Genomic DNA, 14,124 nt, shown 5'->3' on the forward strand with positions numbered 1-14,124 from the left:
TGTTTTGCTGTGTGTGTTTTTACCATTTGTGTGATCTTGGGCTCTGGAGCCTCACCTACTCCGTGAGCATAATTTTTATGTGTGTAACACAGCACCTTCAGTGCAGTGACACAGGGTTGTCTTTTAGACATCCCACTGACTCCATTTTTCTATGACTGACTACTGTCTCCCAGAAACATGTAAAGTTGCCATTAACTTTATGTAGTCTCTTTAAATCACAGACCCGGTACAAACCATCTTACATGGAGTATTGGAAAGGGTTAATTCCTATCCCTTTTTGTCTGTTCTTCTTGGGGCACTATTTCGCTCCCTTTACATCAAGACTTGGCTGGTGTTAGTGGAACTACCAGGAATGTCCGCCTCAGCTACAGCTTCCTCTCTGTTTTAAGGTACTGTTCAAACCCGGTTGCTCGTTTCCTTTAGCCGCGGGGAAAGTGTTTGAAATCTTTCTCCAATCCGAGGGCTTGTCCTTCTCTTCTCTTTGAACTAACTTTTCTACCAACCAACCTCATCCGGAATCCGTGGCACAAACTTTACCGCAAACTACCTTGAACCGTGTGATCTTGAACAAAAGACTTTTGTCCTATTGACTATGGCCCTAAGCCTTTTCTACCTGATTCTATCACTGTAGTTCCTCTTGCTCTATTGCCCTGAGTACTTACCTCTTGGTGTGCTTCAATTTCTATTAACCTTGTCTTTCCCTCCCTTTTAATTTGCTGGAGTGCCATTTTGCTCCCACTTCATTTTGTGAGCTTAACTAGTCTGGAATTTAAGGTAAGTGGTGTGGACTATTAAGGGTGTGATTTGTAAACTGTTTATAATAGTGTAATGTTATACAACTGAAGTATATTCTTTTACTAGAAAACCTTGTGTCACTGTTTGCCTGAATCATTGTAATTGCTGTCCTTTGTATAACTATTTGATACTGCTCACTTACTCTTTTGATAAGTCTGGCTGCTCAGCCATCGCTACCACTTTACTGTGTAGTACAGGCTTGTACCAAAGGTGAATTTGTACTGTCACTTGTAGTCTTAATCGTGTGTGGTGTTTCCAAAGGGTACTGCATATAATTCTGCCTAACAGCCCCCCTTCCTCACGTCTAGCCCCTCTTAAATCAATCTACCATTCTTCCGTTCTCACTTCCATCCTATTCTCACTCTAGTTCTCTCTGCTCTGCTGAGCACTTGCATGTTTTGTGCGTGAGACAGTTGTGGCGCATTTGTCAGCGCTTTTGTCCAATCCTGGGCATTTTAGTCTGTTTACTCTGTCTGATATGTTGGCTAATGCGGCATCCCCCCATTTGGTTGCATTCTGCCGCTGCTTCTGCATATTCGAGCTATGTGACCTATCCTTCCACATAGCCAGCATTGTATTGGACCCCCCTGTTGGTCTCGGTGTGTCTCCCTTTAAATCCATATCCACCCTGCTGCATCGGGTATCTGAATCCAGTTCCCCTGGGCATCTCTCCCCATGGTCAGTCTTTTGCATTGCCCCTTCCTACAAAAACTCCCCCTCTTGTCTGTGGTCGGTTTTGTATATTCTGAGTAACTACTCCCTCTCCACTCATCAGCATTGTCTCTTCGATTGTGTATGTCAACAATCTTCTGCACTAACTTTGCTTCTTCCTGCTTTCTTCTTTCTCACATTTTCTTGCATTAACCAACAATACTACATTATAGTTAGTTGGATTTCTGACCATGGCTTAGCCGATATCCCTTAGCCTATATCTCCAATACCTTATTCAGCTGTTTAAGTACCTATTATGGCAACCCTTAATATGCGATAAAATAACCCTACTGTTTTATCCCACAGCTCTTTCATCTTGATATTTGTCAACGTTCTTGGATCTCCTGAATACATTGAAGTGGGTCTTCATCCTCTCACATTTTGCCTGCCATAATCACACTTATGTCAGATGTGTCTGGGTACTGTACTCTTAGAGCTTTCCATATGGCTACCCTGCAATTATTGAATTGTGCACCATCATGCACCGTGTTCTGTGCGGTCACTCCGGGGTATACTGTAATTTTCCAAGGAATGGCTGAAAGTAGTCACTTAATGTCACCCACTGCCAATGTTGTTCCTGCTGGCACTCCTTCAATCTCATAAATCCATTTCTCAGCCCCTGCAGTCAATGAAGGTAGCTTGCAACTTCGGGGTATACTGTTATTTTCCAAAGAATGGCTGAAAGTAGTCACTTGATGTCACCCACTGCCAATGTTGTTCCTGCTGGCACTCCTTCAATCTCATAAATCCATTTCACAGCCCCTGCAGTCAATGAAGGTAGCTTGCAACTTAAATTATCCATATCAATTTGTTGCCACAGTATACACTGAGGTTTTCCGCCACCCTTCACTAGTAACGGAAACTCTGGCAGTCTCATAACTCCATAACATCTCCCTATGGCTGTAGTGGCTATAAACACCCTTAACATCTCTGCTCTCTTCCATCCTGGCAGGGCTATGAGCCCCTGCGCATAAGGGGTAATTTTGATTGCACTGTCTGGTCAGTCCCTAGTATGCTCCAGTCATCCCTCAGTGTATCCCTCTTCTCTTCCCATGTCTTCCTCTTCTCCCCACTATGCGTCTCTGTCAGGGCTTGTTTCCCAGGAGCGGCGGCAAGGCCTCTGATCCTCGTCTTTGTGGCTTTTCTGTTGATCTTAATCTGACCTCATAGTTCCAATGCTATCGTCGCTGTCTTCTTCTATGTTGTCTTCCAAATGAAGACTCCTTAACAACAGTTTATCCTGCTGCTTCCCCTCATCTTAAATGGAAAAACTGTGTTCCACCCAATGAGGATCCTGTTGTACCCCTACTCATCCTTGGGCAACCAAACTGTCTCTCCTGCAAAGTTCTGCTAGTCTTCTTTGTATCCCTTCCCCATCATCATCATTCAGAAGTGTAAAGTCTGTTTTAATGTCCACTGCATTCTTGGAATCTCTCTCCTTACTTTCGTCTCTTTCCAACTCATGTCTCCTATCCTCCTATTCTTCTCTGCATAGGCGCTCTTTAACAAGTCACTTGATTTCTACTCTTCTTTTCTCCCTATTTACTTGCAATTGTCTCTCCTGTTCTTCTTCAGCCTTCCTCCTGGCTGTCTCCTCTTGCTCTCTCTGCTTTATCTTCTCTCTCTCTCCTCTCTCTCCCTTTCTTCTGCTCACTCTCGTTCTTTTCTCAGGCTGCCATATTCGTCCTTCTCTTCCCTCTCTCTCTGTACTTTCTCCATTAATTCTGCTAAATTTTTGGCATCTTCCTCAGTATCTTTATGATTTGGAGCTTCCTCTCCCATATGTCTCATCTCGCTTCTGGTCTTCCCATCCAGTTTAAGCAATATCTTTACCCCTACCCATTGATTTGTTTGGACTATTGCCTCATTCCCTCAGCCACGTCCTTTCTTTCCCATGCCATCTTCCCTCAGTTTCACTTGCAATTCTCTGCACTGCCTTTTTTTTTGCCTGCTTTGTGCCACTAAGTGTGCCTTCACTGCTATACTCTGGAGGTGCAAGAATACTATTGGTATATCCTGCTGCTGCTTTCAACTCCTTTAAGGGGTAAACTCCCTGATGTTGTGCTGTTGGATCTAGGTCTGCAGTTTGAGGAGGAGGAGGGGAAGCCAAAGGCGATTCACCTTCCATATCGTGTTGATTCAGCATCCATTGCTTTTGGATCGGGTCCCCTTCCTTATTCTGAAACATTTTCCATAGCTGTCTTTTAGCCTTCTTCCTGGCCCAAGAGGTGAGGAACATCCTTGTAAGGACTTCCAGTGCAGGAGCTTTTGGCGGGCTAACGGAGGGCTGTGTGTGTTTGTTGGCAGGATGTGGGGTGGGACTGTCTGGAAACTGGAGGCCTGGAAACCAACTTCTGCGGCTGTCCTGGAGGAGCCCTGTCTTGCTCGTGATCTTTAGCAGTCCTGCGAAGGATCTGCAATCATTGTAGTGAAGGGACCATCCATTCCTGATGTCTTGGTGCCCTGGCAAAGGAAGCCTTCGGAAGTGACCCAAAACCGTCCTGTGGCTGAACAGCTTGTTTTTGGGTTACCATGCTGCTGGTGTCACTGAAACTTGGGGGATCCACTTCTGGCACCAGGAGAATGACCTCTACAAAGTGTCACCATCCTAGCGTCGAGGAGACCCGATATAGGATGGAATGTCTGACCGCGGCTGCTGAGTCCTTTGCGTCGCTGTGCTGTGGTGACCACTGTCCAAAATAGCTTACCTGATCCGACTCCAGTCCTGAGAGGGGTCCTGCATCAAGTTTTGCTGCATTCTTCAATCGAGAGTACTTGCAACAGTGCAAGATATAAAACTGATATTAGCTCAAACCTGCAACCCTTGTGATTCGAGGACTGTGACTTTTGGTGGGAAAAGCAACGTCAGAACCTTTTTCTTTGTTCTGCTAAGTCTGGGGAAGAATCAGAGTATGGGGGGGTAAGGTACAGAGCTTCTAACCTACCCCTATGCTCCCATTATAAGTCAATGGGTGTATAATAAAGCTTAATTCTAACATATTGGCTTTGCCATTGCTTGTTTGTGCAAGACATCTGACTGTTGGTGCTACTTTTGGGCATTAGTCTAAATTGAATCCTAACCATAAGAACCCTTCACTGTAACCCCAAAGACCATACCTGCATTTTTTCCTGCTTCCTAACTCCTGTGGAACTTTTATCTGAACTAGTGGGCAAAAGACCCCAAATAACTTAGTGCTGTACAATTCTAGCTAGGGATCATCTCAGTTGGCCATACGTGCATCATACTATTGTAACCTTTCCTTTGCAGGAGTTTCTGATGTGTATTATGCTCTATAACAAAGTGAATGTACACATGTATTTAGTTTAATAGTCTTGTGTGATAAGTCCACTTGCTAGTAGTAATTTTTCTATATTTCTGTAGTGTGTTTTGGCCATATTTACATATCTGTATTTTTATACATCTTGTCTAAGTGTAATCTGTGATTCCCATTGTGTAACCTAATTGTGGACAAGCTCACACCTCTCAGCCTAGACCGCCTGTCACAGCTACCAAAACATGATTGGCTACAGCTTTCCAGAGTTGTTCCTGTCTCAATATAGGCTGGCCTTCTATACATCTATCCACCAGGCCAGAGTATAGAAAATCAGTCCAAACAGCCTTCAGAGAGAAGGGAGTCAAAAGCAGTGACTGAGTCGGCCTTGAACCACATCTCATTAAGTGCCAGGATATTGATGTCAAGGTCTTCAAGGAGGAGGCAGATGTCAGCAGAGTGTTTGAAGGCAGAGCAAGTAGTAAGCGTGGCAAGATGCAAGACGTCTCCACCTTTGAAGGTTTTCTGAGGAGGGGTACAGGGGTGTGATACACCAGTTGGAGGGGGTGGGGACAGAAAGAGTGGAGAATGAGTAGCAGGTGTGGGAAGGAAGTTAATGAGGGACAGCAGGTGCCAGTCAAAGAGGAGGAGGTTGGGTTGAGGACCCTGACCCAAGATGGTGCCAGTGTGATAGACATTAATTATGCATCTAGATGATGCAAAGCCTGCCAAGAGGACTTTCCATTTAGTGCCACCATTAATGGGTGAAGATATGAGAGGGGAGAGAGTACAGATGAGATGAGGTGCCCATAGATCAGGAGATGGGACAGAAAAAAGATCTGTCTGGAAGATGCACTGACATATATGTCTACGATAGGATAGGTAGGCCAGGGTTAGTGGGCAGGATATCTTTTTTAAGATGTTTTCTTGATGCACAGCCATTAGCTCTGCCACTTGACTACTACAGGGACTGATTTTGTACCCAGCGGAGGGCTCTGGGGCATCATTCACCCATGCATTCCCCACACCGGCCACAAGTTCCTTTTCCCTGTTTTTATGAACATGGTAGGAGCACCCATTCACATAGACACTGGGCATTCCCTCACACTGATCTTCTTCATAGACTTTGTGTGGGGCATTAAGGTATGCTTCCATGTTGTCCTCGATTTTAAGATTTTCGTCCTTTTCTCTGGCACAATCATGCAAGTCAGCCAGACCTTGCGCGAGGGGACTCTTCTTGTTTTGGCCATATCTGACCTCCACAGGAAAGCCTTGCATTGACAGAATCCAGGAAGTAATTCAGGAAGTACTCACATTTCTTGCCAGATTCTGTCACTTTGGAGATATTGCAGAGGCTGGTGTGGAGTCTCCACTATGATGTGTTCCCCCTGGATGAACGGGCGGGAATTCTTCAATGCCCACACCGTTGCCAGGATTGCCTTCTCACAGTCATTGGGCCTCATTACGACCCTGGCGGTAAGGGGTTTACGCCAGCGTTAGCTGCGCCGACCCCTTACCGCCAATTACGAGGTCCCTTAGCGCCATGGCGCTTTTAACACCTGCTTTTAGCAGGTGTTAAAATCCATGGCGCTAAGGGACCATGGAGTTAATTACGCCACCGTAATTTACGGTGGCGTAATTAATGCCTTCCCCACTCCCATTATGCCCTATGGGGCAAAAATGGGAATGGGGAAGGGTAAATGGGGATTGGGGACTTACCGCCCCCGCCAACCTCGGAATGGGGCGGTAAGTCCGCCAACCACCATGGCGTAAACGTAGTTTACGCCATGGTGGTAAAGTCACGGCCCAGGCGGTAACTTACCGCCTGGGTCGTAATGAGGCCCATTGAATTTTTCCTCCACAGATGATAAAGTCTTACTCGCATAGGAGATTACTTCATTGACCTTGACATGCTTTTGATATAATACTACAGTCAAGCATGTATTTGAGAACCCTGTATCCAAGAAGAACTCCTTGTTTTTGGCAGGGTAAGCTAGGCAAGGTGCTTGTGATAGGATCCTTTTGAGTTGTCTCACTGCCTCTGCTTGTTTTGGACCCCACTCCCACTTGACCCCCCCTTCAACAGATGGATCAGGGGTCTTGTGATCTCTGCGTAGTCCTCAATGAACTTTCAGCTGTAATTAGTCAGTCCAAGAAGGCTCCTTAGCTGTCGCAGAGTTGTGGGGTCTTTTAGCTTCTGAAGTGCTTCTACTTTATTTTCCTGGGGACAGAGACCTTCAGGAGTTATCTCATGCCCCACGAAATTGACACAGGTCCTGCACCACAATGCCTTTTGGAAAGAGAGCTTTGCTCCGGCAGTCCTCAACTGTGTCAGAACATAACAGATCTCCACTGTGTGTTCCTCCACAGTTGAGCTTTTGATTAGAACATCATCTACATAGGCCAGGTTACCCCTTTCACCCAAGTCGGGCATGGCCTTATGCAGGAAAATATTAAATTAATTGCCGGAGTTGATGTATCCGAAGGGAGTCCGGGTCCAAGTGTATTGCTGTCCCCCCGAAGGTAAAGGCCAGCTTGTATTGGTCCTCCCTACTGACAGGTACACTCAAGAACCCATTGGTTAGGTCAATTGCAGTGTATACCTTTGACCCCTGGATCTGGGCCATCCCTTGGTCAATGTAGGAAAGAGGCCTTCGGGAAGTGTGGACCCATTTGTTGAGCTCACGTAGGTCAGCACAGAGTCTCCACTGGCCGTTTGGTTTGAAAATCCCCAGCACCGGATTATTGAAGGTGATGTGGACTGGACGAATTATCCCACGGGACTCAAGGTTCTTAATTATTTCTGTAAGGGAGTCCATTGATGCGAACGGCAAGCGATATTGCTTCACAAACACTGGAGTCATGCCAGGGTCAGTGGGAATTGTTGTTGTGTGGATATCGGTGCGACCACAGTCATATGAGTCCACCGCAAAGAGATCTTGAAAATCTAAGAAGACTTGTTTTGAGAGTCTCACAGGCATCAGGTAGGTTGACTCTCTCTTCAACCATCTGTCTGAAGCCCGGAAACACTTCCGGTTTGGCTATCTCAGCGGCCTCCTCCAGCTGGTGGAGAAGTCCCTGGTTAAAGTACTGACTTGGACTGATGCCTTCAGGTGGGGAAGGCAGTCCTGGTGGACTTGAAAGATCACCTCACCTCTCCTGAAGTCACAGGTCACCTCTTCCTTACCATAAGGGCAGGAAGAGAACACCAGGAAATTCCCCCCAAGCCGGGTGAAGATCCTGTCTGGTGTTGTGTTATTGTTGCTATATACATACAGGGGGGTTTGTCCTAACAGGCAAAAGCCTCACAGCTCAATCCATGTTCATGTTAATTCTAGGTTGTCTAGGTTATCACTGTCAAAACAGTCATTGGGGATTGGTCCTACCAGATTGTTACCTAAATCTATGGAAAAATGTTGGTCATCAACCGCCATTCCAATAATGGTGCCTGCGCACAGAGTGATATTCCTAAGGTCGCTGTTATCCACCTCAATTGAAATGGTGTTGTGTTCAGTGTTGACTAGTGGTGTTGCGTTTAACCCCAACAACCCATGCTGTTGGAAATGGGCATTGAGGTGAAAATATGCGTCAGGATTTAGCAATTTCTGTCCTCTTTGAATTTTTACTTTCAGTGAGAATTTTCGGGTCCGTTCTGGGATGGTGACTTCCTCTCCAATCTGAATTTCAACTGCATATGGCAGCACTTGATTTGACTGAAATGCTTTCTCTCGGTCATCAATGTCCATTGGATTACCCGCTAATCGGGACCAGGCTTTGAAGTTTATTAGGTCCAAACTAATGGCAAAGCGATTGAGAATGTCACCACCTAAATAAAATGCAGCAGGGACATCTTGCACAACCCAACAATTATTGACTATACTCGTGTTGCCTGTGGACATTTTGAGCATACACCTGCTAGGCAGGAGATGTTTGGAATTGGGTGTTTCCAGGTCCATTTCCCATTTGACTATCAACTTAAATGGAATAGCTGGATCTTTTGGGAGCTTTTGGAACATGGCTTCGCCGATGAAGCTCTTACTGTTGTTCACACACAATCAGGCGAGAACAGAGTCCTTCCCCTCATTTAACTAAATAGGGATGAACAACTGTTCCCCAATTTTCTGAATGTCAGCCAAGCTTTGAGCTGATTTCTAATCATTTTGGAATATAGTAGTGGGATTTTCTGATTTTGAATTTGAATAGAATTTCTGAGTATTTCCTTCCAGTGTGGAATGCCACTTGAGACTGGAAGGAAGGTTGATTTTCAGAAATAGAGAGGACTTCCCATCACCAGTTTGTTGTCCTACTGCAATTACTGTCACATCAGGGATTTGATTGTTTCGCAACTGGAATTCAATTTGGTCAGGTTTTTGTTCAACCATGTGGCATGTGCCATTTAAACTAACATGGTTGACACTATGTTTTAATTGTATTGGCTGGTTAGCCTGGGTCCAGAGGACCTTGTTTACATAATCTATGAGGGGAGACAATCTCCACAGGATGTCATTTCCTAGTAAACATGGTGTGCCCTCTGGAGTCACAACTATGACCGGGTTTTTCACCTTGTGTCGCCCAATTTTAATGTCTAAATCTGCAGTCCCCTCGACAGGAATTTCATTCCCAACGAAGTTCTGAAGTTTTCCAGGAAGAGGGGTGAGAGGGATCTGGTATTTCTCCCACATTCCTGAATTCAGCTGATCAAAGGCCCCTTTTGACAGAAGGGTGGCATGGGATCCAGTGTCCACCAATGCCAAAAATGTACATTGCCCCTATATTTGGACCAGGGCATGACATCTTCCCTCCTTTTCCTCAATGGGGTAAAGATAATAGAAATTTTGGGCCAATTGGTGGGTTAATTTCTTTGCTCTGGATTCTGAGAGAGGGGTAGTTTGGACAGGATTTTGTTTGGGATTTTGGGAACCTGTAAGATAAAGGTGACAGTTGGATATTGGGGGAGTTTTGGACTCCCCTGGTTCTGATTCTGGGCTGCCCCCCTCCTTTTTGGAGGCAATCACCAGAATTGTTTTGAGCCAGGTGGTTCTCTGGCTGGTCATTCTGTGGTTCAATGATGGATGGTTTTAACTCAGTCTTCACATCTACCTAGTCTGGATCAGGATCTCTCGGTAACCATTTTTCTTTGGGAGGAGTTACCCCATCCTGAAGGTGAAGATCCTTTTTCCAGAATCCTCTGAAGACCCTTCTTCTTCAAATTGGAAGATTCTAACCTCCTCCTCAAAATGCTCAAAATGGGTCTTTTTAGGCCCTTTATTTCTCCTACCTCCCCTCTGTTCCTTAGGTTGCAGACTTTCGGGGACAGGAAATTTTGGTTCTGGTTCCTGGGTTTCCAGGGGCTTTTCACAAGTGGGGAAGGAAGCTTCCTCTAATGCTTTACACCCCCCACCCCCCTGTGCCTCCTCCCTGGGAACCAGTGGGTTGTCAGGGTTCTCTCCCCGTATTTGCTCTGGAGAACCAGACCCTTGCTTTGAGGGGTTCTGGGCCGCCATGTTCATCTGAGGGTTTTGCTGAGCCCTCAACATGCAAGCCAGATCCTGTGCCAAGTTCGGAACCTGGTGCTCAAGTTGGGACACCCGCTCTGGCTGGTACTGGGTTCTGTGGTTCATCCTAGGTTGATCACGGGAAGGATAACTGTCCCTTCTCCCATAATACCCTTGGTTGGGATAGTTCTGGTACCCCTCCACCCTTGGCCACCCCTCTCCTAGATTGGGCTGTCTGGGCCCAGGAAAGTAGGGAAAGAAAGAAAGGTTGTTTTTGGGGTTGATGTTTGGCGGGTACCAGGGAAAGAAACTCAACCCAGCATTTGGGGGATTACTGCCCTTCTGGGGAAAGTTAGGAGGGACGTTTCCTGGGTTGGCAGCTGCCTGGTTGGCCCACCTTTGGGCTGGGGAGTCCACACATGGCCGAGGATGGGTCTGCTGCCCTTGTAACGGGGGCTGATATAGTCAGGGTAGTTAGGGGTCCCATTTGTGGGGTTACCTCCCTGACCACATGTTTGGGATTTGCCTGGGGGCCTTCTGGGTCTTTGGTTAGGAGATCTAAAATGGGGGCAACCTTCACCTCTGCCACCTTAGCAGCAGCAGGGGTGTTGGTTGGTTTGGGGTTTTTATTGGTACTTTTATTTTCTACCGGTTTCTGCACTTCATAAATGCAAGTTGCCTGTTCAATGACCATGTCTAGTGATCTCTTCTCATGAAAGTCCCTCAACAGCTGGGTCATGATGTACATGAATGAAGGTATTGATGAACTCCCTACTGTCTGTGCGCACCCTCCTGGTGGTCTGCGCAAAGGCATGTTTCAACACTTGTACAAATTCTTGTGGGGCCTGGTTTTCCCCACATTGCAGATTGTAGGCCGCCATGCGGGCCTCTTGAGGGTTTCTATGCATAGAGAAATGCTTTAAGATGGCCGCCCTATAGGTGGACCATCTTGAGTGGTTCTGATCCTCCAGCCCCGCAAAGAAGCTGAAGTATTCAGGGGAAATGTCAACTTGACATATTGAATGCAACTTTGGCTATCCTTCAGGTGGAAAATATCCATCATTTGCTCATTCAACTCGAGGTGCACCCACACTCAATATTGGGCATTTTTATGATAGGGAGTTATGACGCTCCTAATGGCCTTGATTTGCTTCAGGGGATCTTTCAGTAGGGCCCTCTTAATTTTGTTGTCCTTTTTCATTTTACCTTGTCCACTCATCCTCTGACTCAGAGGCTCTGCTACAGGAGGTGGCTTTCTGATCGTCTAGGCTCTCGCTGATTCTGTGAGCTTGGGAATGGCTGGCAGAATGTGGGGGCCTAGTCTCTTGAGACTTGTGGTGCTCAGAAGAGTCATCTGACTCTCCCTTGCCCCCAGGATTGGCTGAGTAGCCCCCCACTGCCCTAGCTGGGAAGAGGTTTTTAAGATGCTCTTGGTGGGTCTAGTTTCATGAAGTTCCCCACCAAATTTGACAAACTGATCCCTTGGTGAGCAATATTTTTGGGGATCGAATTATCTGATTCTCCCCTCACTGGAGTCTTCCTGATCAGAGAGGCTAGCCCTCACATTGGGAATCTGTACAGCACTGCCCACCCATCCATTTCTGGGAGGCGCTGATCTGTCAGTCCCATATTTCCCTTTGTGCTAAAGTCTACCATGTCGGGTTGAGCCCTGGGATCATATCTGTCCAGCTCTGAAATCTCTCCATTGGCTCCCAGTGGATGCAAGGATTAAATTCAAAACCCTCTGCATTGTCCACAAGGCTTTCTGGGGCCTGGGTCCAACATACCTTCAGCTATCCCTTTGCAAATACCTCCCATCTCGAGCACTCCGCTCCTCTACCTCTAACTCCCTCAGGGACAGTTGTTTCTCAAAGAAACAAGCTGGGGGTAGATCTCTGTCTTCGGCTGGGGCCTCCCTCTGGAACAGCCTCCCTGCCACTCTAAAACTTGAGGAGAACCATCTCCGGTTCCGGAAGCACCTCAAAACCTTCCTCTTTGCTTCTGCATTCTCCTCTCCTCTCCCCTGTTGATTCTACTCTCCCTCGACACCATGCACCTGGCCATGCTCTGTCCTCCGGGTCCAGGTACCTGCTCATCTTGCCACCCTCACGTACTGCCTCCGGGCCACCCCCTGCACTGGGGTCTGTATCTGTACCCATACAGCCCTCCTCTTTTCTTCCGGCACTTTCAAACCTACATGGCCTGCTGCCATAAACCCAGCACTTGCCACTTGCTGGCTGCACTCCCATTGTTTTTTGCCTTTTTATTTATTATTATTTTTGTTTTTTTCCTTCTCGCTCTGCACTCTCCTTTTGTTCCCCCTTCCATGCACTTCTCCCCCCTTCCCCCTCTACCCTGCACTTGCACATTCTCAATGTCACTGGGCCTAGTAAGATTGTTGTTTTTGTTCTCAACTGTTCCCCTTCCCTTGCCTTATCGCACTCTGAAACACTTGTGTATGAGCGCGATAGAAATAAAATATCAATATCAATATCCCCGTGGCCCTTCGCTCATATGAGCCAGTGGGCATGAGGGTGGCAGAGTACATGGAACTGAAGGGATTAAAATCCTTGATGACAGGGGTCCTGATGTTATGCTCAGGGGTTTCTCTTTCCCATCTTACCTCATCTCTTTCAGCCCCTATTCCTTGATGACATGCCAAAATCTGACCTTTTTGATCCTGTATTAAGGCCTTACTGGTCTCAATGATTTGTTCCTGCACAGCTATCTGTTTGCGGAGCTTTTCATTCTTTTGACAGAGAGCCTCATTGTCTCTCTGTGCTTCCTGCCTAGATTGGAAATACTGGGCCATTTTTTGCTGCAGGAGACTTACCTCCTGATTTTGGTCCTTATTGGTCTGATTGTTCTTGGCCAGAGCATCCTCAACCCACCGATTGTGCTCTAGTAGCTTTTCATAATCAGTTTTGATTTCACTAAACTCCTGAAGGGCCAGCTTTCTTTCCTTAGTTTTAAATTCACTGACTTCCTAGCCTAAGGTGTCCCTTTCCTGAGTTAGTGTGCCCCTCTGCTCAGCCAGGTCATCCCTCTGATTTTTAAATGCACTAGACTTCTGGTGTTCCTCATCAAATTCCTCTTGATAGTGGATGTCTTTAATAATTAATTTATTGTTTTCCTCTTTTAATTTGTCTATGTGGTCTTGTAGAACAACTAACTGTACTGCACAGACTCTGTTACAAGTTAATTACTGCTCCAGCTTTTGTTGACTCTGTTGTAAAGAGTCAAACCTTTCTTGACACTCTTTTTGCAGTGTCGGTACCTGGGTATCTTGCTCTGCATTCTTTTGCAGTGAGATAGCCAGATCTTCTTTTAGTTTGGCGATATACTGCTTAGCGTCTGTTTCAGATTCTTGGCTATCCTGGAGCCTTTGCTCTGCAGAGTGCAGATTGGTCTGGATTTTCTGCAGTGCTTCTCCTTGCCTCTTTGCCAAATTACATTGTCTGCATGTTTTTCCTGTATGATTCCTATGTGGAGGTACAGGTAGGCCGCTATTTTGGCAATTTTACACTGCTCATCTTTTATTTTTGGGGCCATATACAATTTGCTAAGCGCTTGATGTAATGGATCCTTGTCCTGCCAGCTATCAAGGTCGATTGCAGTGACTTGTTGTTTTATTTCCTGCAACCATACCTGTTCGTCCTGTTCTGGCCACTCACCCCTGACAAACAGTTTCTGCAGGGAGTGTTCCCTAGCAATGTTAATTTCCACTGGGGTTGCCATTCCAGAAATATTAATTTCCTTCTGTCTTTTCTCAGGGTTATTTTATCTTTGCAAACAGGCCTAATTCTTTTGAGTATTTCTTTTGAGAGATGCTTGTACAGTGTAGCACAGTA

This window comes from Ambystoma mexicanum, chromosome 6q (genome assembly GCF_040938575.1).
Source record: "Ambystoma mexicanum isolate Mex_15411 chromosome 6q, UKY_AmexF1_1, whole genome shotgun sequence".
In the NCBI taxonomy this organism is placed as follows: Eukaryota; Metazoa; Chordata; class Amphibia; order Caudata; family Ambystomatidae; genus Ambystoma; species Ambystoma mexicanum.